The 27,824-nt window shown below is 42.2% G+C and overlaps 1 protein-coding gene and 1 long non-coding RNA gene across 32 annotated transcripts in view; one reads left to right on the forward strand and one right to left on the reverse strand.

Moving 5' to 3' along the window:
* RBFOX1 (RNA binding fox-1 homolog 1) overlaps positions 1-27,824 on the forward strand; it is a 2,485,711-nt gene that overhangs the window by 1,912,476 nt on the left and 545,411 nt on the right. The window lies entirely within an intron of this gene.
* LOC144337902 (uncharacterized) lies at positions 14,913-27,730 on the reverse strand. Its single transcript, XR_013411543.1, has 2 exons — positions 27,206-27,730; positions 14,913-15,156 (listed from the first exon to the last, which is right to left on the reverse strand). It is a non-coding gene; the product is annotated as an uncharacterized LOC144337902 (long non-coding RNA).

The raw sequence follows: 27,824 nt of genomic DNA on the forward strand, positions 1-27,824 counted from the left end.
TGGCAGGCAGCTAGAAGACCTTATCAGATGATTGCTAATCCGAGTTCTCAGGGATGATCTAAGGGAAAAATGTGCAGGAGTCAATGTAGAGCATAAAGCACGGAAATGGAATTTTGCTAGAGTGCATCAAGGATCATTGTTATTTTATTTTTATTTTTATTTTGGAAGGAGGGGCTATTTATGGCTCCCTATACCTGATGAAAGACTGCATGTTCATTAACATATTAATGCCATTTGTAGTTTGGATGAGTTAAACTCATCTAACTTTAGTGTTTACAAGGAATGAGCTACTGTAGTCTTTTTGGATCCCTTCTTCTCCGTTACTTCATCATCCTATCCACCAGCAAGTTCTAATCCATCTTCCCTACTCTGTTCCCGCTGTCACCAGCCTGGTCACTGTCTATCACATTGAGGACTGCACCGGTCTTCTAACTGGACACCATGCATCTGCTCTTGTTTCTTCTCTCCTTTTCTCTGCACAGCAGCCATAGTGACCTTGGAAAGTCATAAATCTGTCATGTCAATCCCCTTACTCCTTAAGATGGTTCAGTGAAGTCCTGTTTCTTCTTTTCTTTCTCTTCCTCCTCCTTTTCCATCTTCTCTGTATTCCTCCTTCTTCCTTCTTTCTTCTTTTTTTCTGAGATGGAGTCTCACTCTGTTGCCCAGCCTGGAGTGCAGTGGTGTGATCATAGCTCAATGCAGCCTCAACCTCCCAGGCTGAAGGGAGCCTCCTGCCTTGGCCTCCCAAGTAGCTGGGACTGCAAGCACAAACCACACCTGACCAATTCCTGTATTTTTTGTAAAGATGGGGTTTCATCATGTTGCCCAGGCTGGTCTTGATCTCCTGAGCTCAAGCAGTCTTCACCTCAGTCTCCCAAAATGCTGGGATTATGGACGTGAGCCACCACACCCAGCCGAGTACCATTTCACTTGGGAAAAACAATCAGACTCGTTACCATGCCTGTGAAATGAGGTATACATCCTGAGCTTCTTGTTGATCTCATTTCGTGTCACTCTTCCATCAACCCCTGTGCTGCAGGCCACTCTGGCTTCCTGACAGTCCCTGGAATACTTGAAGATTATGTCCAAGAAAAAACAATACCATCAAAAAGTGGGCAAAGGATATGAACAGACACTTCTCAAAAGAAGACATTTATACAGCCAATAGACCCATGAAAAAATGCTCATTATCATTCGCCATCAGAGAAATGCAAATCAAAACCACAATGAGATACCATCTCACACCAGTTAGAATGGCAATCATTAAAAAGTCAGGAAACAGCAGGTGCTGGAGAGGATGTGGAGAAATAGGAACACTTTTACACTGTTGGTGGGACTGTAAACTAGTTCAACCATTGTGGAAAACAGTGTGGCAATTCCACAAGGATCTAGAACTAGAAATACCATTTGACCCAGCCATCCCATTACTGGGTATATACCCATAGGATTATAAATCATGTTGCTATAAAGACACATGCATACGTATGTTTATTGCCGCACTATTCACAATAGCAAAGACTTGGAATCAACCCAAATGTCCATCAGTGACAGACTGGATTAAGAAAATGTGGCACATCTACACCATGGAATACTATGCAGCCATAAAAAAGGATGAGTTCGTGTCCTTTGTAGGGACATGGATGCAGCTGGAAACCATCATTCTCAGCAAGCTATCACAAGAACAGAAAACCAAACACCGCATATTCTTACTCATAGGTGAGAATTGAACAGTGAGATCACTTGGACACAGGAAGGGGGACATCACACACCAGGGCCTATTGTGGAGAGGGGGAAGCGGGCAGGGATAGCATTAGGAGATATACCTAATGTAAATGACAAGTTAATGAGTGCAGCACACCAACATGGCACATGTATACATTTGTGACAAACCTGCATGTTGTGCACATGTACCCTAGAACTTAAAGTATAATAATAATAAATAAATAAATAGAAAAAAAAAGATTGTGTCCTACCCCTGAGCATTTTTATGTGTTCTTCCCTATGCTGTTCTCCACATGGCCAGCTCTTTCTTAGCTATTGGGCTGTGCCTCAATATTATTTTCTCACTGGGACTTTCCCTTACATGCTTACCTTCTGGACTGTCAGTCAGAGCATTTTGATTGATAACAGCATTATCAGCAATGATCTCGTTTACATCTACATGTCTTTAATATGTGTCTCCCTCTCTAAGGCCACTGCATTCCAGTGAGAACCACCTCTACTGTTTTGTATATGGAATGCCCAATGCCTTGTACCATTTTGAACACAGTGTTGCTTAAACCAGTGTTGAATGAATGAAAGATGGAAAGAAAATGGTCAGCGCTGAGTCATTTTCTCTTATTTTTCTTCTCTTTTCCTTCATATCATCTGTGGACACATCTGCAGAGTATTGTGTGTGTGTGTGTGTGTGTGTGTGTGTGTGTGTGTGTGTGTTTGTGAGAATCCATTTCTACCTATGATATAGCTGGTTTCTGACCCTTGAGATACAACTCCAGAATTGGAACTGGGTGGCTGAGAGTGCTTTAGGAGAGGTAAAATTTGTCATTAGTATTATTGTTTATGTGTGCAGTGTCCTTCATATTTTTTCCTTTTATATAGCATTTGACATTTGCAAAATGTTTTCCATTTATTTTTATGTTGGGGAAAGCAAGGAGCCGTACGTGTTTTTTTGGTGTAAGTGAGCATAAAAGCAAGGCATCTGATTCAGGGTGATATTTTTTGTCATTTTCTTTGTGTTTTGATCAGGGAAAAATTAAGAGAGAGAGAGAGAGAGAGAGAGAGAGAGAGAGAGAGAGAGAGAGGGAGAGGGAGAGAGAAGAGAAATGACGATGCATCCAACTGTTTTCCAGCTCTCTTCCACCCCACTCCCGATCCAGCTCTCAAGGAGAGGACTAAACCACTGTAGAAAAGTGGGAACGTTCAACGACCCAAGAAAATGTGAAATGGTGTGGGGTGTGAGATTTCTTTATTAGTCAATTTAAAATAAAATGTGTCTCAGTAATTTAGAATGTGTCTGGAGTCAAGCAGAAAATTAGCCATATTCACATATCCTACCCCCTCCCCTGGAGGCAGCATGAAGCACCAATAAAAATAAAAATAACAATACCTTGTATTTATGGGGTAGCTTTCTCCCAGACCTCCTTCTCACTCACCCTTTTTATCTTTTCTGTGTCCTTGGAGGGGAGCGAGTGAGTCTATGAAACCTAGGAGTTCAGCTCTCTGCAGATATGATCCTCAGCATTAAAACTTCTCCAAAGTCGTTCATTTGATCGTACATTCATCCATGGGTTTGTTTGTTCATTTATACTATTTAGCAGTGCTTATTCAATATCTACACTGTGCTTGCTGTGTATACTGATTGTACACAGTATGTCTTAAAGGTAGTACAAGATCCTAGCAGGTAGTATGAGATCCTAGCAGGTAAGAGCTACTACTGTATGGTCCCTAGGAGCTATTTCTGTAATGTCTGTTCACAGACAATAGAATAATGTTGTTAGTCTTTTTCTGAAAACAATCATAACTTTCTTTAAACCATGGTCTTGTCTTTGGAACATGCGTGGTTTGGTTCCTGTGTACTTTTCAAGGTCTGTAAAGGCTGTTTTGGGTTGATGTGTCTGTAGGCTTTTTCCCTTGGGGGAAAACGTCTTCACAGAATTTGCTCTTCTGGGTAATAGATGATGAATATCTCTCTAGTTTGCAAAAGTGATTGTTTAAGAAACGACATGGATAGACAGATAGACTCACTTTCTCATCTTAAAGATTTCCTCATTTTGAGAGGTCTCGGAATTATTTGAGTGTCTAATGAAAGCAAAGAACTTCCTCCCCAGAGGAATTGGTACATGTACAAAGAAAACACCATTTTTTACTGTCACTTTAGGGTTCACAGTTTCTGGTACCCATCCTTGGACACGATCCATGGTCACACAGGTTAAAACCTCTTTTTTTTTTTTTTTTTTTTTTAAAGACAGGCCTCTCCCTCTGTTGCTCTGGCTAGAGTGCAGTCGTGGCACAAACACAGCAGCTCACTGCAGCCTTAACGTCCCAGTCTCAAGCGACGTTCCTGCCTCAACCCCAAAAAGAGCTGGAATGACAGGCATGAGCCACTGCGCCTGAATCTAGACCTATTTAGAAAGTTCCAGTGTGAACTTTCAGGGATGCCATAGAGAGCCCTCTCTTCCTGACAGCATTTATTAAATGATGGTTTTCACTCTGCACAGCAGCTTCCCTCCCCTTTCCCCAGATAGTCTCCCTCCCACCTACCTATGAGAAAATAAAATGTTTTCCTGCATCACTATGAAAAAGAGCCCTAAATCAATAGCAAATCAAGCTATGGAATAAAGGAGTCTTTATGGACCGAGAAGGTGATTGCTGAAGGTTGCCATTTAGCAGCATTGGGTTTGTGTCTCCCTGGGGTCTCCAGCAGCCCAGTGTCTCTGATGTGAGGCACCTTTGCCTACATGAAGGTCAGCCCCTTTCTCCCTCCCCCAGTGGAGTGCAGGGAGATAAGAATTCTGAAACAAGTCAGCTGGCATTTTTGTGGGTTTTTTTAAAGATTTTCTTCTAGGCAAACCCTAGCTGAATGTGACTGATCTGTTCTTTTGGTACCAATCCTAGCTTGACAGTGATCCCTTTCCAGATATGAGCATCTCCAAGTCTCAGGATGGTTTTCCTACAGTCAAGGGGCACCATCCCAATTGTTTCTTTACCCCACACCCTTTTTTGTTTTTTGTTTTTTTGAGATGGAGTCTCACTCTGTGGCCTAGGCTGGAGTGCAGTGGCGTGATCTCAGTTCACTGAAGCCTCAACCTCTCGGGTACAAGAGATTCTCCTGCCTCAGCCTCCTGAGTAGCTGGGATTACAGGCATGTACCAGCACGTCTGGTTCATTTTCTTGTATTTTAAATAGAGACGAGGTTTCACCATATTGGCCAGGCTGGTATCAAACTCCTGACTTGAAGTGATCCATCTGCCTCGGCCTTCCAAAGTGCTGAGATGACAGGCGTGAGCCACTGCACCCGGCCTTCTTCCCCTTTTGCCATGTAATTTTTTTTCTTGCACTAAAAGCAAGTGCAGAACCTCATATGATGATCTACATGCACCTACTGTGTTTTACCCCTCTTGGTTATGTTAGTGTGGGTATTTAGGAGCCATGCTCATTTTCAGGGCATTTAATAGCTGAATTCGGTTTTATTTAGATACTGATAAGGGTCTTGAAATTTAAAGAATGTATCGTTAAGCTTGACATCTCCCAGTGGTATGGCCCTGTATTAGGGAGACATAAAAAACACGTATGAGTCTCCCTCTCCCTCTCTCTCTTTCTCTTTCTGCACACACACTACTTCTCCACGGCTCCTGCATGTGGCCAGTCCTCTTCCTTCACATACAGCCCGGTTCTCTGAGGTTTCCATCCCCTCAAGTCCATGACCCTCTGGCAGAGTAGCCGTAGTGGACAGGCACACCCTCCTTCACTGCCTTCCTTTCTATGCAACTACTCACCCCATCTGTGGCTACAGTTTGATGACTGACTGGGGGCTAAGAGTGCTGTGATTAAAACTGCTAACTCCCCACTTTTTTGGACTGTTCCAAATTGGGGCAAGCATGAGTTTTAAAATGCGCTTTGCCTGTCAAAGCTTGTCTAGATTAAGGGATGAGCAATGGCTCAGCGTCATTTACCCCAGAGCATGAACTGTTGGTCCTAGTTCAAGCCCCTTCCCCATCTCCCATGAGACTAGGCCTCAGACTCCCCTGCAGGAACAGCAGATGCCACGTATTGAAATTTCTAGTTTCTCTGGCACTAAAAATGATAGCTCTGCTCGCTTGTAATATATGTTGCCTTTGAAATGCACTTGCAGCGATGATCTTTCCTGTGCAAAGGCAGAGAAGAAATCGTCACATCAGTGTACTTTGCTGAACCAGCTGAACCCCTCGCCTACCCAGAAGCTCTGTCACCCCCACTGAGATTGGCTAGCTGGTGATGATGAACAAAGGTGGTCTTCAGCTTTCTGATACTAGGGAGAGCTAGGATGCATAGGCCATCAGGGTTAACTTTTGTATTTCTTTCAGGTCTTCTTGGGTTTCTCACTGAAACAAAGCAAGAGCAATAAGCTTATGATACCCAGCATATTCTCCAGCACTCCAGACTCAGAACCCAGCAGACAGCATAAAAAGAACAATGCGGCTGGGAGCAGTGGCTCATGCCTGTAATCCTGGCACTTTATGAGGCTGACGCAGACAGATGACTTGAGCCCAGGAGTGTGAGACCAGCCTGGGACACATAGTGAGACCCCCAACTCTAGTAAAAATACAAAAATATATCCTGGGATGTGGCGATGCCTGTAGTCCCAGCTCCAGGGAGGCTGAGGTCGGAGGATCATCTGAGCCCAGGAGGTCGAGGTTGCAGTGAGCCATGATTGCATCATTATACTCCAGTCTGGGTGACAGAGTGATACCCTGCATCAAAATAAATAATAAAAAAGAACACTGCTTTTTTTTTTTTTTTTTTTTTGAGACAGAGTCTCTCACTGTCACCCAGGCTGGAGTGCAGTGGTGCTATCTCAGCTCACTGCAAACTCCGCCTCCTGGGTTCACGCCATTCTCCTGCCTCAGCCTCCCAAGTAGCTGGGACTACAGGTGCCCACCACCACACTGGGCTAATTTTTTGTATTTTTAGTATTTTTAGTAGAGACGGGGTTTCACTGTATTAAACAGGATGGTCTCGATCTCCTGACCTCATGATCTGCCCTCCTCGGCCTCCCAAAGTGCTGGGATTATAGGCGTGAGCCACCGCACCTGGCCAGATGCCTTTGTTTTCAACTGCAGTTGGTTCTAGTATTTATTTGCATTCTGTTGTATTTCAGACCTTGATGGCGCTTGAATGCTGGCCTCCGGACTCTCACTGCGGTGGGAGCTATGCATGTCACACTCAACACGTGATTCTATTAATTCATCAGCCAAGAGCCATCAAGTTGATGTGGCTGAAGCCAAGGGACCCTTTAGGTTTACTCTTGCTTCATCTCATGGCCTCCACCTTGACACTGAGGCTGTTGCTATGGGCGATTACCTAGTTTTTTTCTCAGGAGAAATCTGATCAAACAGCATGTTGAGTTTGACAGCAAACAAGAAAAACCATAGGGTCATTGACACGTTAAAGGATTTCCGTGGAAGCCATTATTGGGATAAGCGAAGACTGAAGAAAAACAAATGGGGGTTATTTTTCTAAATGGCTTTTCAAGAAGTAATTGTGTGTGTGTGTGTATGCAGGTATGCACTCTTTCGGGTCTTTCGCGTCTGTTAAATTTTTATTTTTTGCAATTTTTATTTTAGGTTCAAATGCTACAAACACAGGTTTGTTACATGGGTAAATTGTTTATTTAATTATTATTATTATTATTTGAGATGGAGTCTCACTCTTTGGCCCAACCTGGAGTGCAGTGCTGCAATCTTGGCTCACTGCAGCCTCCACCTCCCAGGTTCAAGTGATTCTCCTACCCCAGCCTCCTGAATAGCTGGGATTACAGTTGCCTGCCACCAGGCCCATCTAATTTTATTTTTGTTTGTATTTTTGGTACAGACAGACTTTCACCATGTAGGCCAGGCTGGTCTCAAACTCCTGTCCTCAAATGATCCACCCACCTCAGCCTCCCAAAGTGCTGGGATTATAGGCATGAGCCACTGCACCTGGCCCTAGTTTTAGTTTTTTTCCACCATTTATTTTAGGTTTGAGTGCACACGTGCAGGTTTGTTACATGCATATTCCTGAAGTTTGGTATACAAACTGCATGTTCCTGAAGTTTGGTATACAAATGATCCTATAACCCAGGTAGTGAGTGTAGTACCTGGTAGACAGTTTTACAACCCTGGCCTTCCCACTCCCCCGCATCTCGTAGTCTCCAATGTCTGTTGTTCTCATCCTTATGTCCATGTGTACTCAATGTTTAGCTCCCACTTATAAGTGAGAATATGTGATATTTGGTTTTCTTTTCCTGCATTAATTCACTTAGACTAATGGCTTCCAGCTGCATTCACGTCGCTGCAATGAACATGATTTTTTTTTTATGGCTGCATAGTATTCCGTGGTGTATATGGACCACATTTTCTTTATCCCATCTGCTATTGATGGGCATCTAGGTTAATTTCATGTCTTTGGTATCGTGAATAGAGCTGCGGTGAACATGCGAGTGCATGTGTATTTTTGGTAGAACGATTTATTTTCCTTTGGGCATATACCCAGTCATGGGATTGTTGGGTTGAATGGTAGTTCTGTTTAAGTCCTTCGAGAAACCTCGAGATTGCTTTCCACAGGGGCTGGACTAGTTTACATTCCCACCAACTGTGTTAAGCCTTCCTTAAGGAGTAATGTCTAATTAGCACCTTGCAGTCACACAACAGGTACACAAAGGTAAGAGCTGCCACTTCAAGATCAGAGGCCAAATGAGAAAGTTTCTCTTTAGCAGAACACTCAAGATGAGCGGACAAACCTAGTCACAGCCAGTCTCTAGGGAGTGATGCACAATTGACTTAGACAAACAAAGCAAAAAATGCTGTTCTCAGGGCTGACTCAGAGGAGTTACACCAAATACTGCGTGGAGTCTGTTAGACCAACAATTAAGATGAAAACAAAACTTTAAAACAAATGGAAGAAGTTTAAAGGCACACTCTAGCATGCTCTGGATGCTGTTTATGGAGGAGTTTTCCTTTCAGTGTTGTTTGTAGGCAAACTCCAAGAAGCCTGATTTTAGCATCTGTACAGGCCATTATCAGATTAATTTTTTTGCATTAACTGATGCTTCCCTCTTTTTAATTTTTCACCTCCTCTTAAGTTCCTTCTCTACATATTTTAAAACCTCTTTTGCTGTGTACATCTCAACTTCAGATCTTTTTCACACGGTGAGAAGAGGCTGTATATATTTAATGTTTTAAGGCTGTAATGCTGAGTTGTTCCCTGAACAGAAAACATAGCTGTTTGGTCGAGAATGGAGATTTTCCAAGTTTGATTTTCTAACGATTCACCGTTTCCCTTGTACTTGTGATAAATTCCAGTTGTGTAGTTTAAATGGTCATTGAATAGATGTGCCGCTCTGCTGTCTACAGTTTTAACATGCTCGAATGATCTCAAAATGAGGCAGTCGTTTGAACAGAAACCCAAAGAGGCCTGGGAGGCAGAGCTGCCTGAGACTGATTCTGAGTTCGGCAGCCCCAGGCGCTTGCCCTCAGACAGGCTCTGAGTATGTTTGTAGCAAAGTGACCCTCGGGTCACCTTTTTCGTTCTTCCTTCTGCTCGGAGATAGTCAGATGACTTTGCATGTGCCTAAAATCAGTTTAGTCTGATGCATTTCATTTCAAGAAGGCACAAAGATAGGAAAACTTGGAGCCATATTATTTTGCTTCCTTCCTGGCTTAGAGAGTGTTTCAAGAGAAGAGGCCTTCTGGTCTACCAAGTCTACCCTTGTTCTTTTTTTCTAAAACATTTCCTTTCTCACAGCGGGAGACAGTCTTTGAAAACCCAGGTTTCCAGACATGGAAGAGAGAAACCAAGTATTGGAAATCATTTCCTACTGCCCAGTTTCCCCAATTCTCCTCCTTCATGTTTTTTTATTCAAAATCAAGGCTGCTGGACTTCCTGGTGCTGTTTTGATGTGGTAGAAGAGGGAGTTGCAATATGACTGTTGGCTTGTGAACGAGTTGTCTGTAGTCATACCACTCAGGATGCAGGGTAAAGAGTCAAGTCTCCTGGTTTTATCTCTCAATAATCATAAAAATACATCCATTGATTTCCTATTCCATTCCCACTGGTGAGAGGCTTTTCCTTAAGACCACTGTCTTTCCTGGATTGGTGCAAGCTTACTGTGGCTCTTTCTTTTTCTTTTCTTTCTTTCCTTTCCTTTTTTTTAGAAAGGGTCTCATTCTATCACCCAGCGGGAGTACAGCAGTGCAATCTCAACTCAGTGCAACTTCCTCCTCCCAGGCTCAAAAGATCGTCTCACCCCAGCTTCCTGAGTAGCTGGGGTTATAGGTGCACACCACCACACCCAGCTAATTTTTGAACTTATTTATTTTATTATTATTATTTTTTTTTTGTAGAGACAGGGTTTTGCCATGTTGCCCAGGCTGGTCTTGAACTCCTGAGCTCAAGCTATATGCCCCTGCAGGCCTCCCAAAGTGCTAGAATTATAGGCATGAGCCACCAGGCTTGTCTTCCTGTGGCTCTTTCCTTCCCTGTCCACACCTGCCTCCACCCCATTCTGACAACTGCAGCCCTAGTGACTTTTCAATTAAGTAATGTCTAGCCACACTGCTTCCTAGTGAAGACTCCTCAAAGGCTCCCAGTGGGGGCCAGGCATGGTGGCTGACGCCTGTAATCCCAGCACTTTGGGAGGCCGAGGTGGGTGGATCACAAGGTCAGGAGATCGAGACCATCCTGGCTAACACGGTGAAAACCCGTCTCTACTAAAAAAAAAAAAAAAAAAGTTAACCAGGCGTGGTGGTGGGCACCTGTAGTCCCAGCTACTTGGGAGGCTGAGGCAGGAGAATGGCGTAAACCCAGGAGGTGGAGCTTGTGGTTAGCCTAGATCGTGCCACTGCACTCCAGCCTGGGCGACAGAGCGAGACTCCATCTCAAAAAAAAAAAAAAAAAGGTTCCCAGTGGGAGTAACTCTTCCTTAATGTAGCCCTTTTTATCTGACCCCTACTCACTGTCTCAGCTAAACTCCAGCCACATCTCATGGCTTGTTATTTGCAAAATATGCCATGTTTTTCGCATACTCAGACTTTTATGTGTGGTATTTCCTCTGCTGGAACCCTTCTCCACCTCTGTTCTAACTCAACAGAGATTACAGCTCTTATGGGAAGCTGTGAACCTCCTGCCCCAGTGGGGTTGCCTGTTCTTCCCTCCCTCTTTCCTTGTGCTTATTCCAGTCATAGGGCTTTCATGGTCTGTTGATGTTTCCTATCAGCAGCCTCATTCTGCTAGAACATGCACATCTGAAGGACAAAAAATATGTTTTATTTACCTGCTGGCTGGCAACCATGTAAATGCAAGAGGTAAAAGAGACGCCTCCACCTATGTGTGCAACCTTGGCTGTGTCTCTTAATTCTTTCTGGACCTCTTTGTATGTCTCCTTGGTTGTGTGTATATTAGACAGTACCCACCCTATGTTAATGCCCTATGATATGAGATTATTTGAGAATGTCATAAATTGGTCCCCGGGCTGTGTTTGAAAACTGCTGAATCACACGCTGCGGTGTAATGTCAGCCACAGCTTCCACCATTATTACCACTCAGTGATGGTAACAATCCCATAAATGATGACACCATGAAGAAAGTAAGGGATGGCTACTGTTTGATCAACTCTTAAAAGATGATTTCTCTGTTAGATTACATGGCCCACTTTCAGGATATTTTCTTCTCTATTGACAATGTAATTCTTTACGACTGCTATCTCCTCCAGGAAGAATTATGGAAAAGTACAGTGATGTTTAGAAAGAGATAAGTCAAAGATTGTTTGGATATCAGCTGTTAACTTTTTGCTTCTTACTTGCAAAATAAAACAGAACCAGCAGTGTTCACTGGAGCATGTGTGGGTTATTAATAATTTACTCTATCTATTGATGCTTGTTAATTGCAGTAGCTGAGAAAAGTTAGTTAATGATGTGCCTGCTTATACCACATTGTAATTATGATGGTAGTTCCCCTATTATTAGGGCTGAGTAGGTGTTCCCATTAGAAACCTTAATTTTCAAGCTGATTGTCTTCACCATTTTAAATTACATTGGGCCACATCTTGGCAGACCCTTTTTGAAAGCAGATACGCTCCTTTCCAAAATTATTTTTATGGTAGCGCAGAAGTTCTCTCCCTCAAATGACAGAGGCTGTAAAGTGTGCTTTACTTTCAGGAACTATTTTGTTAAGCCCGAACCAGCAACGTCCTATGTAAACGTATCCCAAAAGAAAGAAAGATGGTTGTTGAACTAGAGGCTACCTTGGGCCAAATCAGATCTCGCTGGGGAAGTAAATTTTTAAAAGTCAGCCTTGGAGTGGGAGATGGGCTACGCTTTTCTTGCCTTCCCTTGGATTCAGGCTGGGGTGCAGTGGCGCCGCACCATCTCGGCTCACTGCAAGCTCTGCCTCCCGGGTTCACACCATTCTCCTGCCTCAGCCTCCCTAGTAGCTGGGACTACAGGTGCCCGCCACCACGCCCAGCTAATTTTTTGTGGTTTCTTTTTTTTTTTTTTTTTTTCTAAGTAGAGACGGGATTTCACTGTGTTGGCCAGGATGGTCTTGATCTCCCGACCTTGTGATCCGCCCACCTCGGCCTCCCAAAGTGCTGGGATTACAGGCGTGGGCCACTGCGCCTGGCCTAAAGTTTATATTTTTTGACAGTGAGATTTATTGGCTCATGAAAATTAGAACTGCAAAAGATATGTCGTCTTCAAGCAGAGCAGGGTAAAGGGCTTAAACTAATGTCACTCATGTCTCTGCTTGTTCGTCATCCTTCAGCTCCCTCCTGAGTGTTGACTTCGTTCTGGAGCAGATCTTCTTCACAGGGCTACTTGTAGCCTCTGGACCAGTGCTCCCCAGCCTTTTTGGCATTAGGGACTGGTTTTTCCAGGGACTGGTTTTTCCGAAAGTTATTCGTTGAGCACCTATGATGTGCCAAGTGTTGTGAGATTAAGAAATAACCAGGATCACCTCACTGCCTTGGAGGATCTTCAGTCAGAGGAAGACATGGCAGAGATACTTTAGTTACAAGCTCTAGTGCTGGAAAGGAGACAGGTGAAAGATACTGAGGACAGAGGAAAGAGAATCACTCATCCGTCTCTGCCTGGGAGAGTGAGGAGTGTGACAAGCATTTCATGTGACTGTGGGAGGAAGTTTGAAGACAATTTTTTCAGGGATGGGAAAATGGAGGGAATGATTTCAGGATGATTTAAGTCCTTTACATTTATTATACACTTTGTTTCTATTAGTATTACATTGTAGTATATAATGAAATAATTACACAACTCACTATAATGTAGAATCAGTGGGAAGCCTGAGCTTGTTTTCAGGCAACTAGACGGTTCCATCTCGGGGTGGTGGAAGTGACAGATCATTAGGCATTAGATTTTCATAAGCCACATGCAACCTAGGTCCTTTGCATGCACAGTTCACAAGAAGATTTGTGCTCCTATGAGAATCTAATGCCGCTGCCGATATGACAGGAGGTGGTAATGTGAGCTATGGCGAACGGCTGTAAATACAGATGAAGCTTTGCTTGCTCGCCTGCTGCTTACCTCCTGCTGTGTGACCTGGTTTCTAACAGACCATGGACTGGTACTAGTTAATGGCCTGGGGTTTGTGGACCCCTGCTCTAGACTATATCTTTGACAGCTTCTGTATTGAAGCAAAGTAAGACCTTCTCACACATGGGTTCCATATATAAAATAAAAGAAGATATCAACTCTGTTGGGATCACATCCTCACCCTTGAGCTGATCCTTGGAGCTAGAAGGAGAGTGAATTTTGATTTCCAGCATATACCATGTGTCCATAACGGTAGCACAAGTAGGCTGTGCATAGGGTTAGTAAACCCACCCTAATGGAAAGTATTCTATCAGTGGAAAGAGAGACGTTGCTACCAGAAAAAATATAGAAGGGATAATGGGCAAAGATTAAAAGATAAATTTACTACTCCGTGGTTGCATCCAGTACCTAATCCCAACCCTTGGCTGACCTGATAGACAAATAAATTGCCATCAATTTTAATGGTCATCCTAGTTCAAAACACCATTAAAGCTTTTATTTCAACTAGGATCTTTACAAATGGTGGCCGTATGGTCTGGTGCTACCAAACAGTTAGCTGTGTAATCTTGGTAAAGATAGGCAGTTAGGTTCATTGGATTCCATTTGCATCGTTGATAGTGGCCTCTCTGTTGTGTCAGTCTTATTGGAAAGATGTGAGTCTAGTATGTGTAGATGTCAGCGAAAAGGAACTTATTTTGCTTTGGAAACGCAGCATGGGCAAAATAAGTTGTGTCCTGGTTATCTTGACTCCTGGAAAAATAGTTTAGAATTGTTTCTGTTGGGGTCCAGGCATGATATTTTATGTCCAAGCATGGTGGACCATTTTCCCTCACTGGAAGAGACAATGGAAAGTGAGTGGCACTGAGTCCTGTATGAAGGCTCTTAATCATTTGCAAGACTCAAGTGGACATAAAAATGCAACAGAGATGCTTTCTGAGAACAAACAAAATCTGGGCAAGGCGGGAACCAAGGAGTGGCCATTGCTGGTGCACAAAACCTATTTTTTCTCATGAAAGAGAGTGTGTTTATTTGTGATTCTAATATTTTTTTTGTTTATCATTTGGTTAATTATGTAGAACCATGGCACGGTCTAATATTTTGTACCAAAGTTGTCTCTTAATGTTATAATCTGTCTGCAGAGAAAAATAAAAGCAGCTAAATATCCTTCTTCCCTCCTGTTATGAATCTGTCTGTGTCACTTGTGGACATAAACATGTTTTAAAAAATTCTGCAAGAACTGAACTTTGAGTCTGGTAATGTCTATCAAATGCGTACCTGGAGGCATGGATCAGAATCTCCTGAACTTTTTCATGTTTATTAATTTATTTCATTTGATAAACATGATCTGATTTACTCTATGGCCAAACTATAAATGCAACCTTCTATTTTAGTCTTTCCTTCCTGTCCCACCTTCCAAGGAAAGTTTGATTTAGGGAGAGAGGACATGTATTGGATCAAAAGGGCATCTGCTGGCCGAGTGTGTTGGTTCACGCCTGTAATCCCAGCACTATGGGAGGCTGAGGCAGGTGGATCATGGGGTGAAGAGATCAAGACCATCCTGGCCAAATGGTGAAACCCCATCTCTACTGAAAATACAAAAATTAGCCAGGCATGGTGGTGGTGGGCGGGGGATGGGGGGCACCTGTAATTCCATCTACTTGGGAGGCTGAGGCAGGAGAATCGCTTGAACCAGGAAGTCAGAGGTTGCATTGAGCTCTAGCCTGGTGACAGTGAGACAATGTCTCAGAAAAAGAAAAAAAGAAAGGAATAGACATCTGTTTTGTTGTTATACTTGTTTTCAGTTATCATGAGGGTACAAGTACCATGAGGAAGATGCCCTCAAAGAGGCGGCTGTCAGATATTTTTGTTCTTGATACTAGGCAGGGAGGAGATAGAGGTAAATTGTTGTAGTTAGGCATTAAACCTGGTTTTAAAAAAAAAACACCTTTTAAATGAGGAGAATGGAGATAAAGAGAAGAAGAATGCTATTGACATCTCTGTGGATTTGCTTCTCAATTTATCCATCATCACCATCATTGTTGTTTTTGTTACTAGTATTTAAGCAACAGATTTGGTTAAATAATGGGCTAGAACTTACAGGGGAATATTTGCAGATAGAAAAGCACTCAAGATTGTTTTCGCAAGTTATAGTTTATCATCCGAAAGTTATTCGTTGAGCACCTGTGATGTGCCAAGTGTTGTGAGATTAAGAAATAACCAGGATCACCTCACTGCCTTAGAGGATCTTCAGTCAGAGGAAGACATGGCAGAGATACTTAGTTACAAGCTCTAGTGCTGGAAAGAAGACAGGCGAAAGATACTGAGGACAGAGGAAAGAGAATCACTCATCCATCTCTGCCTGGGAGAGTAGAAAAACTACCCCTGAAGAGTGTGACAAGCATTTCATGTGACTGGGGGGGGGGAGTTTGAAAGATATGGTCCCATCACAGAAAGACTGTAGATCTTTCCTAAGGTTTACCTGACAAGAGGTCGTTTGCTTGAATCCACTCAGTGACAGGACCTTCCCACAAGGCAGCCATTTTTGCATGCCTTGAGTTGTTAGAAAGTCTTCCTTGTGTTAAAACTATGTATACTTAAACTTGAAGGCGTTTAGAAGATACTGAAAGTAAGTGGGCAGTTGTAAGAAAATGGGAATGGAGAGCTATAAAACTTAGTTAGGGAAATGGCTAGACCATCTTTGTTTAAGTGTGTGTGTGTGTGTGTGGTGTGTGTGAATATTTGCATTTACCACATGTTGTATTCACGGAGCATCAATGAGTATGGGATACACATTTTACCAAATGCTTTATGAGTGTTATTTAATGTTGTCAACAATTGTATGAAGTTTGTATTCTTATCAAACCCACTTCATAGGTAGGGAAACTAGGATTACAGTTTTATCACTTTGCATAATGAGGGAGAGAATAGGGATGTTAACTTTTCTTAAAATAACTTTATCCTCAGAATAATATTTTGACTTGAATTAGGTGGATTCTGTACAATATAAATTACTATTGAGCTGGAATATTTTGTGTGGGGGGGGGAGGGGTGCGTCTTAGGTATGTGTTTTCCTTCAAGATAACAGGGCAAACTCTCCAAAGCCTCTTGTTTCAGAAAGATAAACAACTGTTATCAGCCTACAGATTTTTGAAGAGGCTTAGTACTACCACAAGATTTATTTTAAAATCAAGCTGAAACAAAGTTTTTAGCTTTCTTTAAAAATTCATTTTGAGAGAGTGAACGTCGTATCATCACCGTTAGAGTTCCCGAATAGTAAGTCTTGAGAAAGGAATCAGGAGTTGGAGGATTGGCCAAGTACAATGGCTACCTGTGATCCCAGTCGTTTGGGAGGTCGAGGTTGGTGGGTCATTTAAGCCAGGAGTTCAAGACCAGCCTGGGAAATACGGCAAAACTCCTTATCTACATAAAATGACAATAAAAAATAGCAAGGCGTGGTGGCATGCACTTGTAGTCTCAGCTCCTTGGGAGGCTGAGATGGGAGGATTGCTTGAGCTCGGGAGGTGTAGGTTGCCGTGACTGGCGATTGCACCACTGCCCTCGAGCCTGGGTAACAGGGAGAGACCTTGTCTAAAAAAGAGAAAATAGTAGTGGAATAAGAGAAATACTGATATTCCCAGGAATTGGGCTGTGGAAGAGCTACCAGCCACCTGCCCTCCTCCCTTCTCCTTCCACCAAAAAAAAAAATATATACACACACACACACACACACGTGTGTATATATAATCTATATATGTGTATATATAATCATTCACCTATTGTTCTAATATTTATATATGTAAATGTGCTATATATAATATCTATGTGATGGACCACATATAGTGGTCATAAAATTGGACATAAATTTTATGTCCATATAATTGGACATTAAATCTCATTTGTATACCCCATTAGAAACTAATATATTTTTCCAGGAGCCAGGATAACTGTGTAATATGTAGATATGTTTTATATATATGTATATATACATACACACATGTATATATATGTGTATATTATGTATACATGTAGAGATGGAGTTTCACCATGTTGCTCCGGCTGGTCTCAAACTCCTGGGCTTGAGCAATCTGCCCACCTCGACCTTCCAAGGTGCTGGAATGACAAGTGTGACCAACGTGCCTGACCGATCACTCAACTCTTGATTCCTTTCTCAAGACTTGCTACTCTGAAAGTCCATATATATATATATATACACACACACACACACACACACACACACACACAAACATACATATATATGTACATATACATGTATATACATATGCTGGAAGTCTATATATGTATAATATACTACCTTTTATTTTTAATAGTTTTATAGTATTCCCTTTTATGAGTGAAACATTTAATGGATTCCTTATTGATGCATGTTAAATGGCTTGGGTTTTGTTACTTTTCTACTTCAAACTCTGCATCTATGTATACTTCTATCTCTCTGTACTTGTATATGCACAATTATAGGATAATTTCTTAGTTATTTAATGGCTAGATGGATTTACTTTTCATAGATATGGCTAGTATGTGCCCTCTAAGAAAGTTTTATCCATTTACATTCGTACAATATATGTGATAACCTGTTTTCTTTTTTAATTTTTATGTATGTTTATTTTTTTTTTTTTTTGAGATGGAGTCTCGCTCTGTCCCCCAGGCTGGAGTGCAGTGGTGCAATCTCAGCTCACTGCAAGCTCTGCCTCCTGAGTTCACGCCATTCTCCTGCCTCAGCCTCTCAAGTAGCTGGGATTACAGGCGCCCGCCACCATGCCTGGCTAATTCTTTATATTTTTAGTAGAGACGGGGTTTCACTGTGTTAGCCTGGATGGTCTCGATCTCCTGACCTCGTGATCAGCCCGCCTCGGCCTCCCAAAGTGCTGGGATTACAGGCGTGAGCCACTGCGCCCGGCGATAACCTGTTTTCTTTACAACAAAAAAGTGCCTTTAAAAAATTTTTTTCCTTATAATAAACACACATCCTCTGATGTCAGATTGTGAAAGGCTGAAGGAAATTTACAAGGAGCTCTCCCGTTTTCCCCTATTATGCTTGATTATGCTACTAAATATTCAGCGACTTCCATGCTATTGAGTGTGGGAGAAAGCAATCGTATTCTCATTGGCACAGGATAACGGAAGCAAACTCACCTGAGCGTCGTTTCAGCCTTAGAATTGCAGGCTGGAAACCCTCTTCTTGCGTGTTTGCATTGGCTGGCGGCTGGCTGTCCTGAATGCTACCCAGGCTCTCAAAATGGGAAGACAGGCCATATGCTTCATTACTAAATGAATTCACAGGACAAACGATCACAGAAAACATGTGTCGTACGAGACACCGTTTCAATTTGGAAATCAATGTAGGGTAAATGGAAGGTTGCAGCCCACGTCAAATGCACTTGGGATCTAGTGTTGCCACAGTGTCAAAGGAAGTTTTACGGCAGCAGATGGGTGCGGTTCTGCCCTGGAATGTTGGCACTCTGGGATTGGTCGGGGGCCTATGGAACCATTCGGAATCCAGTGAACACAAACCATGGGGCTTTGCATAGCTTAAGTCCAGGCACGTGAAAATATCCGAACGGCGTCTGGGAGATCTGAATTTCCAATATCATTGGTCATTTGATCTAAACTGGATTAAGGTGGTGGAAATGACGGTATCTCTACACACCATAGCCACTCTACATGCAGTCCCACACATCACCTCATTTTGTGGCCACTGCAGCCCTTCGCTGGGCAAGTGGAAACAGCTTCACAAAAATCAGACTCCAGGCAAGAAATTAGATTTACATGTTTTTCCTTTGGTTTTAAAGAAAACGTAGATAAAAATCTGATAGTCTACTTCAGGGAGGACGACTATATTTCAGCTTCTCTGTTCACTTTGATCCATTGGTGGAGACTTCCAAGGAGCTGTGTTTGCTTTTTCTTAATTAAACATTTAATGTTGAGATGGTTTTAGATTTGTAGATTGACAAAAAGCTGTAAGAAATAATACAGAAAAATTATATGTAGCTTTTACTCAGGTTTATGCAATAGTAACATCTTGAAAAACTACAGGGTTGGCTGAACGCGGTGGCTCAAGCTTGTAATCCCAGCACTTTGGGAGGCCGAAGCAGGTGGATCACAAGGTCAGGAGTTCAAGACCAGCCTGGCCAACATGGTGAAACCCCCGTCTCTATAATAATACAAAAATTAGTCGGGTGTGGCGGCGGGCGCCTGTAATCCCAGCTACTCAGGAGACTGAGGTAGGAGAATCACTTGAAACTGGAAGACAGAGGTTGCAGTGAGCTGAGATCATGCTGCTGCACTCCAGCCTGGTCAACAAGAGTGAACTCTGCCTCTAAAAGAAAGAAAGAGAAAAACTACAGGGTTAGGGTTATCACAACCAGTGATTGATATTACTGATGTAGAAAGATCTACTGATCTTACACAGACATTGGTACCACCTACTGATGCAATCTGCTGGTCTTTTTCAGCTTTCGCTAGTTAAATTTGTACTCATGTGTAGGGTATATATTTATGTGATGTGTGAGTGTTTTTATACTGTGTGTATCTATGTCTGTGTGGTGTGTGTTTGTGTGGTGTGTGTGTGCCTGTGTACTGTGAGCATGTGTTTGTATGTGTGTGCATGTGTGTGTTTTATGGTGTGTCTGTGGTGTGTGCACACATGTATGTGTGTATGGTGTGTCTATGTGTTTGGTGCTTATGTGTGTATACATCTGTGTTTGGTATGTGTTGTTTCTGGGTGGTGTGTGCATATGTGTGTGTGGCGTGTTTGCATACATAGGTGTTTGGTGTTTATATGTCTCTGTAGTGTCAGCACTTGTGTGTGTGTGTGTATGGTTTGTGTGTGTGGTGTGTGTGTCTTTGTGCATGTATGTGTAATTATTTCTATTACAAACATTTATCACTTGTGTAGGTTCATGTGTCCACTACCACAGTGAAGATATACAGCAGTTCCATCACCGCAAGGATCCCTCAGATTCCTCCCATTTCTCTCCCCCCTACCCCTGTCCCTAACTGCTGGCAACCACTAACCTGTTCTTTATTTCTAAAGTTCTATCACATCAAGAATATTATATAAATGGAATCATACAGGATGTAACCTTTGGAGACTGGCTGCTTTTTCTCTGCATAATGCCCTGGAGATTCTTCCAAGTTGTTGCGTGGGCCAATAGTTGGTTGTCTTAGATTGCTGAGTAGTACTCCATGGTATGAATCTACCACCCAAGAATCTTCTTCAATAGAGACTCTGAGGCTGAGCAGGAAAGGGTGCCATTCTCACCGAGTCATGCCTGTCCCAGAGACAGGGATTGAGAGGGGTCGGCAAGCCCCTGGTGAACCTGCTTGGCTTACATGCATGCACTGATGTTTGAAAGAAAATCACAAACGGGAGAGGATTAGCATCTAACTCACTCCAGAGATCAGTATCCAGAATTCAGAAGGGTCATGAGGGCTGTCACTAATGGGGCTAGTGATAGGTTAGAAATCCCGCTCCGTGCGCTAGGACTGTAGCTTCCATGGCGGAAGGCAGGATTTGAACATGAGTCCCCATCCACTTGTTCAGTGATCTATCTACCCCACGATGACTGCAGTCGTCTCCCACTTATCATGTGTGTTTGTGCTGGTTCTGGAGAGCGCACAATTTGCAGCAGGCAGTTTTGTTTGGATCTTCCAAGTACAAATGTGGCTGGCTAGTCTGTCGGATAGCCTGATAAGCCCCCAAAATTCCTGTCTTTCCTCCCTGCCATCAAATAGCTGGGCTCCTCCAACAGCCAACACATACATCCCATCTGTACCAACAGAATGTTGTAGTTTACACACTTGGAATAGAAAAATAATATTTGGCTTGGCTTTGATCATATATACTAATTATTGCTAATATAGGCACCAGATGATTGCATTTTATCGTATCTTTGTTTTTCACTAAATATCAGAATTCCCTCCTTGAGGTGGGAGTTGTCATACTAATTAATTGTTTTGTGTTTTCTTGACATATCTAAGCATTCTCTGTGCAACTGTGGCAGTGTGCCTGTTGCTGTAAATATTCAGGGGACTCATAACAATATTAGAACTAATTTCTTACCACAACAGAATATTATCCCTTTCATAATTTTCAATTCTCTCAAAGGAATTCTGAGGCTTCCTGGTTTCCAAACTTCATGTGACTTTCGACTTTTTTTTTTGGAATAAAGTGCAGCAAAGAGGTTTACGACTATGTGCTTTAGTGGTCAGATGGGATTGTTTTCTTCCTGACTTTGGCAGGTTTCAGGCAACTTATATCAGTCTCCTGGACTTTGACTGCCTAGTGTGTAAAATGGCAATGAAAAAGCAAATGAATAAACCATACTTTGTTTCTTCTTCTCTTCTGTATTTTTCATCTTTTACCGCCTCTCTTTTCCTTCCTTCTTTTGTAAGGTTGCACAAAATTATGTATATTAATATCTAACACGCAGCATGAAGTATGTTTATATATGTGTGTGTATATACGTGTATATATACATATATACGTATATATGTGTGTGTATATATATACACATATATATGAAGTTGAGTTGAGTTGGAACGCTTCCAAGATTGAACGAAGAAAAAGAAGGAGGAGGAGGAGGAAGGAAGGAGGAGAACATATATGTATATATACGTATATATGTATATATACACATATATAGGAAAGCTTCATATATATATGTATATTAGTGTCCTTAACTTGTTCTTGTTGATTCAATGAAGATTACCTTCAGTTAACTGGAAAGTCATAATACAAATAATTATTTTACAGCTTTCTTTTTTTGGTATGATTTATATAGTCCAATCATGTCTTTTTGAGGTATAATCTTCATCTTAATTTTCCTGGGGGATTTTTCTGTAACTCCTGTGCTACTTTTTCAGGCAGTTTCTTCACATAGGTACGTATGTCTATTCCTCCTCCTCTTCCGCCTGCCCCTTCCTTCTTCCTTCTTCCTTCCCCTCCTCCCTCTTCCCTCCTCCCTTCTCCCTCTTCCCTCTTCCCTCTTCCCTTTTCTCTCTTCCCTCCTCCTTCCTTCCTCCTCCTCCTCCTTCTCCTTCTTTTTCTTCGTTCAATCTTGGAAGCTTTCCAACTCAACTCTAACTTCTTCAGCCCATCTTTTACTTCTCTGTAGCTAGTGCCACATCTATATCAGCCGCAAACCTTCAATGCTTAGGAAGAAGCAGCTAACCCTTTATATGTGATGGTTCATTTGTTGTCAGTGTTTTGGTTCAGGTTGTTCCCAGCTACCCAAATGCCTATCTTTCGTCATATTTGCAGACTGTATTTAGTGTTTACATCAAGACCAGCCTTTGGGATTGCAAAACAATTGTATACCACTTTCTATTGCTGGGTGATTGGAAGTGGTATCTGCAGCAGGACTATGTGGAGGATGATGGGGTCATAGGCAGGTTCATGGAGAAAGAGTGCTATGATTGATTAGTGATGTCTGCTGTGGCCATGAGATAGAGAAATGCAGTATAACTATTTTAAATAAATGCTTTTTATGCTTTTAATGTTGCTTTAAAGTGGATAACAAAATTCATTGTATATTTGCTAAAAATACGTTACACCTAAGTGTATAAATAACACATATACCTAAGTGTGAGGCACTTGAAAACTCTTCTGGTCATTATTGCCTATAATTCTTTCCTCACCCCTAGGGGTTAGGAATTATTTTTAATTCCTATTTTAGATTCAGAAACAGAGGTACATGTCAGTGAAGTCCTTTGCTAAGGCTATGTACCTACTAAGAATCAGATTTAATGTTTGAATCTTGGCTAAGTAATCCCAGGGATCTCTCTATGGAGATAAGGAAGAGAATTAGGTTCACACATGCAGAAATAAGTGAGTTTTTCCATTGAGGGTTTTTGTCCTTCATTTGAGCAGCTTCCCTATGACTCATCTTTCTAGATTCTTGCAAGAATACAAACCAACATTTATGGAGGTGATTTCAGCACAAGCACTGGATGTTTAGAAGTTTCTAGTCCTAGAGTGAGAGGATGGAACATGTTCAATTGAGTTCCATTTGCAGTGCCCAGAATGAGAAAGGTGATGTTCATTCTCCCTGGTAAACACACTCAAAGGTTTTGGGGCTACCCAAGTTGAGCTTTCCAGGCAATGAACCACTAAAAACATATTTATTCCCAGAACACAGCCAGCTAGTAAGGTTTTCCCACTGGGGCTGACATTTACTGTAACAAGAGCCTGTTTCCTTTTCTCAGGGCTGCAGCCAGCTCCTCACAAGGGAGTTGGTGTCTTGCCAGAGAAACCCCTCCAAGCTCCAGAAGACGTGCCAGGGAAGCCAGTGCTTTTCCCTTTAGCTGAATGTGCCAGTAATGGCTGAATGATGTCTGCTTTTTAAAATGACAAATTAAAATACTATCTACATTTTGTCCACTCATCCATCATCTACCTATATTTCCTCTCTCTCTCTGTGTATATATATATATAAATACATACATATATAAAAATATATATACACATATATATAAATATATATACACATACGTGTGTGTGTGTATATATGATGTCTAGGGTATATATATACACACACATACATACACATATGTGTATATATATGTATTTGGTGAAATGAATATATTTGTTCATTTAATATCACAGTAATTCTATAAATATAAGTTAGCAAATTTCATGATGCTCCATTGTGCATGTTCTAAAAATGATAAAAGAATCCAAACTTCTGGGTACAGTGGCTCACATCTGTCATCCCAGCACTTTGAGAGGTTGAGGGAGAAGGATCACCTGAGGTCAGGAGTTCGAGACCAGCCTGGCCAACATGGTGAAACCGTGTCTCTACTGAAAAAAAAAAAATACAAAAATTAGCCAGGCATGGTGGTGTACTCCTGTAATCCCAGATACTCGGGAGGCTGAGGGAGGAGAATTGCTTGAACCTGGGAGGTAGAGGTTGCAGTGAGCCAAGATCGCACCACTGCACTCCAGCCTGGGTGACAGAGTGAAACTCCAGCTCAAAAAAAAAAAAAAAAAAAAAAAGAGAGAGAGAAAATCCAAACTTCGTGATTCCTAAATAAATACAATACAAGGCAAATTGAAAACAGCTCTCCTCCTCTTCTTTCTCTTTCTTCCTCATCTTTTGTTGTTAAAGAATTATAGACTTCAAAGCTGGAGAAACAATGTGGGGTACTCTCTGGTCCTCCTTCAAAAGGCATGTTGAAATCAAGACATGTGGGTTTTCTTCCCATTTTGGCCATTACCTGGCCTGATGACCTTGGGCCAGTTACCCGGCGTCTCCACGATCCTGTTACATTGCATACAAATGCAGGCTTCTTTGTATGATGTCTAAGGTCACAGAGCAAGGATTATGCCCTTCTTGTTTATCTGCCAAGCACAGTAGGGCACCCATAAATAATTCCTAAGTTACTGAATGCATCTGCAGCTCAAGACTTTTGAAATATGTTTTCTTATTTTAATTTTGGCCAACTGAGATTTGAAAAGGTTTTGAGCTGCCTGAGTTGAAGCAGGGGGAGTCTACTGGACAATTTCTTTTGAGTATTACCTTGTTTGATTTGGACGAAGGGGCAGGGGATTGTATAAATGTCACTGTGGAGAGCCCTTGTCCCCTGGTGATGAGTAACCTTATCAATCCAGAGCAAAGAGACATGTGAAGAGATTTTGCTTTGGAAAATGGCACACAGATGAGGAAATTTTATGACTGTGTATGAAGTGGCTGGTCTGGTGACGTTTTGCTTTGCAAGTGGGTGACTGACATCCTTCACCTTCTGATCTGTCCATTCTGTCTTTTGGTCCTTCTGTTCCCCTTAGCACTTCCTGTAACATCAGTCTCTGTCCCTCTTCTTCCACCTAGAATCTCAGTAAGCTCATTCATCATCTCAATTTCTACAGAGCAGAATAATCTGAAGACTTTTTTTTTTCTAGTTTCATTTGTGTGTTTTTCTGTTTTTTAATACAGTAATTTTTTTAAAGAAAGTCTTGCTCTGTCGCTGGAGTGCAGTGGTGCAATCTCAGCTCACTGCAACCTCTGCCTCCCGGGTCCAAGTGAATCTCCCGCCTCAGCCTCTGGAGTAGCTGGAAATACAGGTGCATGTCACCACACCTAGCTAATTTTTGTATTTTTTGGTAGAGACAGAATTTTACCGTGTTGGCCAGGCTGATATTGAACTCCTGACCTCAAGTGATCCACCCACGTCGGCTTCCCAAAGTGCTGGGATTACAGGTGTGAGTCACGGCGCACACCCTGTTTTTTGTATTTTAATTTTAATTGTAACAGGTTTTGGGGGGCGGGTGGTGTTTGGTTACATGAATAAGTTCTTTAGTGGAGATTTCTGAGATTTTGGTGCACTCTTCACTAGAGCAGTGTCCAGTGTACCCAATGTGTAGTCTTTTGTTCCTCACCCCCTCCTATTTCCCCTGAGTCCCCAAAGTCCATTGTATCGTTCTTATGTCTTTGCACTCTCATAGCTTAGCTCCCACATATGAGTGAGAACATATGATGTTTGCTTTTCCATTCCTGAGTTACTTCACTTAGAATAATGGTTTTCAGCTCCATCCAGGTTGCTGCAAATGCCATTATTTTGTTCATTTTTATGGCTGAATAGTATTCCATGATCTATATATACCACATGTTTTTGATCCACTCATTGGCTAATGGGCATTTGGGCTGGTTCCATATTTTTGCAATTACAAATAGTGCTGCTACAAACATATGTGTGCAAGTGTCTTTTTGTATTGTGATTGCTTTTCCTTTGGGTAAATAGCCAGTAGTGGGATTGCTGACAGAAATGATATGTGTCTATTGCAAAAATCCAAACCAGAAAAGAATACAATTTATATACTAAGTATGTAAAAGCCCCCTTCTGAATCCTCTTCTCTAGAGAAAACCACTTTTAATAATGTGTAATTTCTTCTCTGTGTACACACACACATGCACACAAATACAAACACACACAGCCACATTTCAAATTAGTGTGCACATCACGTTTCTATTCAGTTTCCCCTTACCTCATGGCTGTATAGAAGTCTGTTGTTAGGGTGGTATTATAATTTAATCAGCAATCCCCCTTCTGATCAGCTAAGTTATCCTCAACCTTTCGCTTTTTAAAACATTGTTGTTGTACTTCTTTGCAGACATTGTCAGGTAACTGTAGGAGAGGCAAGAAATTTTAAATGGACAACAGAATGAATTGTCTGCTTCTTGAATTAATGCTTTGATTTATCAACTGGAATAGGATACGGAGTTGGCAAGGTGTACCACAGTAACCTCTGCCTGAATTTGTAGCTCTGTAAAACAGGTTGTGATAATTTCAGTCATTTCAGAAAAGCCTCTGGATCGTAAAGCAGAGCTACTATTCCAAATTCCCACCTTTGTCTTTGGTAACCAAGGATGCAATCCTGTCAGTAGTCACACATTTTCACAGGTATCCACTGGGTCCCTACTTGTGTTAGATACCATGTCAAAAACTGAGCAGGAAGGGATCAGCAAGACAGTGTATCCCTGCCACAAGTGTTACATGCAGGCATGAGGTTGTGCATTGCTCCAACACGCCTAAGCAAGGGGGCAGAGAGAGTGACACACGTTGCTCACAAGCCATGCACACTGGGGTGGGCTGTGCCCACCCAGAGTGAAAACATGGCCTTAATGGCTACTAGAGGCCCAGATGATGACTCTCCTATAATTATTATTATTATTACTAGTAGTAGTAGTAGTGTTTTTACTATTTGAGACGGAGTTTTGCTTTTGTTGTCCAGGCTGGAGTGCAATGGCGCAATCTTGGCTCACCGCAACCTCCACCTCCTGGGTTCAAGCCATTCTCCTGCCTCAGCCTCCTGAGTAGCTGGGATTATAGGCATGAACCACCATGCCTGACTAATTTTGTATTTTTAGTAGAGATGAAATTTCTCCTTGTTGGTCAGGCTGGTCTCAAACTCCCGACCTCAGGTGATCTGCCTGCCTCAGCCTCCCAAAGTACTGGGATTACAGGCGGGAGCCACCGCGCCCAGCTCCTCTCCTGGAATGATTAGATTTGACTCTATTCTCCAACTCTTAGACGTGTGACTCTGAATAGGGTGGGGATGTTCATCTTGATTTGCCTTCTGCCAGACCAGGAATGAAGAGATTGATGATATTGCTCCTTTTGATGTTTTTATTCTTGAATACATATGTTGGATTCTCTCTCTCTTGCTCCCAGCACCCCACCATGTGCACACACACACACACACACCAGATTTCCTTTGAAGGAGTGCATAGCCTTTTTTTTTTTTTTAAGATGGAATCTTGCTCTGTTGCCCAGGTTGGAGTGCTGTAGACTGAGCTCACTGTAACTTCTGCCTTCTGGGTTCAAGCAATTCTCCTGCTTCAGCCTTCTGAGCAGCTGGGATTACAGGCACGTGCCACCACACCCAGCTAATTTTGGTATCGTCAGGGGTGATGGGTTTTGCCATGTACGCCAGGCTGGTCTTGAATTCCTAGCCTCAAGTGATCCACCCCCCTCCACCCGGCCTCCCCAAGTGCTGGGATTTCAGGCGTGAACCATCGCGCCTGGCCG

Source organism: Macaca mulatta, chromosome 20, assembly GCF_049350105.2.
Source record: "Macaca mulatta isolate MMU2019108-1 chromosome 20, T2T-MMU8v2.0, whole genome shotgun sequence".
Taxonomy (NCBI): domain Eukaryota; kingdom Metazoa; phylum Chordata; class Mammalia; order Primates; family Cercopithecidae; genus Macaca; species Macaca mulatta.